A 3,493-nucleotide genomic window follows, 5' to 3' on the forward strand; every position below is an offset into this window, starting at 1 on the left:
AATCATACAAAACACTCGCAATCAAAGGAAACTAATATATTTAATCTAAATCAAAATAACAAACAACATTTTTTATTAGCTTATTCGAACGGTAAACCCCAGCCAAATTAAGTTGTTTTTGAGAACATATTTTGACGCCCAACCATATCAGGCAACGAATTCAGCCCCTGAAAAAGCAAAGTATTGCTCTAAAAAATTGATTGAAATGGGAAACAATTGATCTGCACCATGAGTTTTTTGATGTTTCAGTATCCAAAGATCTAGAAATTTTACAAAAACAGTCCAAATATAACAGCAAGAGGGTTCGCAAAACATCTCAACAGACTGAAAGCAGATTTAAAAGACCAAAAGACAGTCTTTAAAAATTTATCTTATTATTTACTCGCCCGCTCTGTTTTTGGTTTTGGGGTTTTACCCGCCCCAAATCCCCCCAGGATGGTTGGCTTCCCAACCCCCCCGCGCTTTCTTTGCTTTCGGTTTTTGGGGTTTTACCCGCCCCAAATCCCCCCAGGTTGGTTGCCTTCCCAACCCCCCGCGCTTTCTTTGCTTTTGGTTTTTGGGTTTTAATCGCCCCAAATCCCCCCAGGTTGGTTGCCTTCCCAACCCCCGCGCTTTCTTTGCTTTCGGTTTTTGGGGTTTTACCCGCCCCAAATCCCCCAGGTTGGTTGCCTTCCCAACCCCCCCCCCCCGCGCTTTCTTTGCTTTCGGTTTTTGGGGTTTTACCCACCCCAAATCCCCCAGGTTGGCTGCCTTCCCAACCCCCCGCGCTTTCTTTGCTTTCGGTTTTTGGGGTTTTACCCGCCCCAAATCCCTCCAGGTTGGTTGCCTTCCCAACCCCCCCCCCGCGCTTTCTTTGCTTTCGGTTTTTGGGGTTTTACCCGCTCCAAATCTCCCCAGGTTGGTTGCCTTCCCAACCCCCCGCGCTTTCTTTGCTTTCGGTTTTTGGGGTTTCACCCGCCCCAAATCCCCCCAGGTTGGTTTCCTTCCCAACCCCCGCGCTTTCTTTGCTTTCGGTTTTTGGGGTTTTACCCGCCCCAAATCCCCCCAGGTTGGTTGCTTTCCCAACCCCCCGCGCTTTCTTTGCTTTCGGTTTTTGGGGTTTTACCCGCCCCAAAATCCCACAGATTGGTTTCCTTCCCAAACCCCCGCGCTTTCTTTGCTTTCGGTTTTTTGGGGTTTTACCCGCCCCAAATCCCCCCAGGTTGGTTGCTTTCCCAACCCCCCCGCGCTTTCTTTGCTTTCGGTTTTTGGGGTTTTACCCGCCCCAAAATCCCCCCAGGTTGGTTTCCTTCCCAACCCCCGCGCTTTCTTTGCTTTCGGTTTTTGGGGTTTTACCAACCCCAAATCCCCCCAGGTTGGTTGCCTCCCAAACCCCCGCGCTTTCTTTGCTTTCGGTTATTGGGGTTTTACCCGCCCCAAATCCCCCAGGTTGGTTTCCTTCCCAACCCCCCCACGCTTTCTTTGCTTTCGGTTTTTGGGGTTTTACCCGCCCCAAATCCCCCAATGTTGGTTGCCTTCCCAACCCCCCGCGCTTTCTTTGCTTTCGGTTTTTGGGGTTTTACCCACCCCAAATCCCCCCAGGTTGGTCGCCTTCCCAACCCCCCGCGCTTTCTTTGCTTTCGGTTTTTGGGGTTTTACCCGCCCCAAATACCCCTAGGTTGGTTGCCTTCTCAACCCCCCGCGCTTTCTTTGCTTTCGGTTTTTGGGGTTTTACCCGCCCCAAATTCCCCCAGGTTGGTTGCCTTCTCAACCCCCCGCGCTTTCTTTGCTTTCGGTTTTTGAGGTTTTACCCGCCCCAAATCCCCCAGGTTGGTTGCCTTCCCAACCCCCCGCGCTTTCTTTGCTTTCGGTTTTTGGGGTTTTACCCACCCCAAATCCCCCAGGTTGGCTGCCTTCCCAACGCCCCGCGCTTTCTTTGCTTTCGGTTTTTGGGGTTTTACCCGCCCCAAATCCCTCCAGGTTGGTTGCCTTCCCAACCCCCCGCGTTTTTTTTGCTTTCGGTTTTTGGGGTTTTACCCGCCCCAAATCTCCCCAGCTTGGTTGCCTTTCCAACCCCCCGCGCTTTCTTTGCTTTCGGTTTTTGGGTTTTTACCCGCCCCAAATCCCCCCAGGTTGGTTTCCTTCCCAACCCCCGCGCTTTCTTTGCTTTCGGTTTTTGGGGTTTTACCCGCCCCAAATCCCCCCCAGGTTGGTTGCTTTCCCAACCCCCCCGCGCTTTCTTTGCTTTCGGTTTTTGGGGTTTCACCCGCCCCAAAATCCCCCAGGTTGGCTGCCTTCCCAAACCCCCGCGCTTTCTTTGCTTTCGGTTTTTGGGGTTTTACCCGCCCCAAATCCCCCCAGGTTGGTTGCTTTCCCAACCCCCCGCGCTTTCTTTGCTTTCGGTTTTTGGGGTTTTACCCGCCCCAAAATCCAGCCAGGTTGGTTTCCTTCCCAACCCCCGCGCTTTCTTTGCTTTCGGTTTTCGGGGTTTTACCCGCCCCAAATCCCCCCAGGTTGGTTGCTTTCCCAACCCCCCCGCGCTTTCTTTGCTTTCGGTTTTTGGGGTTTTACCCGCCCCAAAATCCCCCAGGTTGGTTGCCTTCCCAAACACCGCGCTTTCTTTGCTTTCGGTTTTTGGGGTTTTACCCACCCCAAATCCTCCCAGGTTGGTTGCCTCCCAAACCCCCGCGCTTTCTTTGCTTTCGGTTATTGGGGTTTTACCCGCCCCAAATCCCCCAGGTTGGTTTCCTTCCCAACCCCCCCCCCCGCGCTTTCTTTGCTTTCGGTTTTTGGGGTTTTACCCGCCCCAAATCCTCCAATATTGGTTGCCTTCCCAACCCCCCGCGCTTTCTTTGCTTTCGGTTTTTGGGGTTTTACCCGCCCCAAATACCCCTAGGTTGGTTGCCTTCTCAAACCCCCGCGCTTTCTTTGCTTTCGGTTTTTAGGGTTTTACCCGCCCCAAATTCCCCCAGGTTGGTTGCCTTCCCAACCCCCCGCGCTTTCTTTGCTTTCGGTTTTTTGGGTTTTACCCGCCCCAAATTCCCCCAGGTTGGTTGCCTTCCCAACCCCCCGCGCTTTCTTTGCTTTCGGTTTTTGAGGTTTTACCCGCCCCAAATCCCCCAAGTTGGTTGCCTTCCCAACCCCCCCGCGCTTTCTTTGCTTTCGGTTTTTGGGGTTTTACCCACCACAAATCCCCCAGGTTGGCTGCCTTCCCAACCCCCCGCGCTTTCTTTGCTTTAGGTTTTTGGTGTTTTGCCCGCCCCAAATCCCTCCAGGTTGGTTGCCTTCCCAACCCCCCCGCGCTTTCTTTGCTTTCGGTTTTTGGGGTTGTACCCGCCCCAAATCTCCCCAGGTTGGTTGCCTTTCCAACCCCCCGCGCTTTCTTTGCTTTCGGCTTTTGGGGTTTTACCCGCCCCAAATCCCCCCAGGTTGCTTTCCTTCCCAACCCCCCGCTCTTTCTTTGCTTTCGGTTTTTGGAGTTTTACCCGCCCCAAAATCCCCCAGGTTGGTTGCT

Source organism: Convolutriloba macropyga, unplaced genomic scaffold (assembly GCF_964194025.1).
Source record: "Convolutriloba macropyga unplaced genomic scaffold, txConMacr16.3 SCAFFOLD_12_1, whole genome shotgun sequence".
In the NCBI taxonomy this organism is placed as follows: Eukaryota; Metazoa; Xenacoelomorpha; order Acoela; family Convolutidae; genus Convolutriloba; species Convolutriloba macropyga.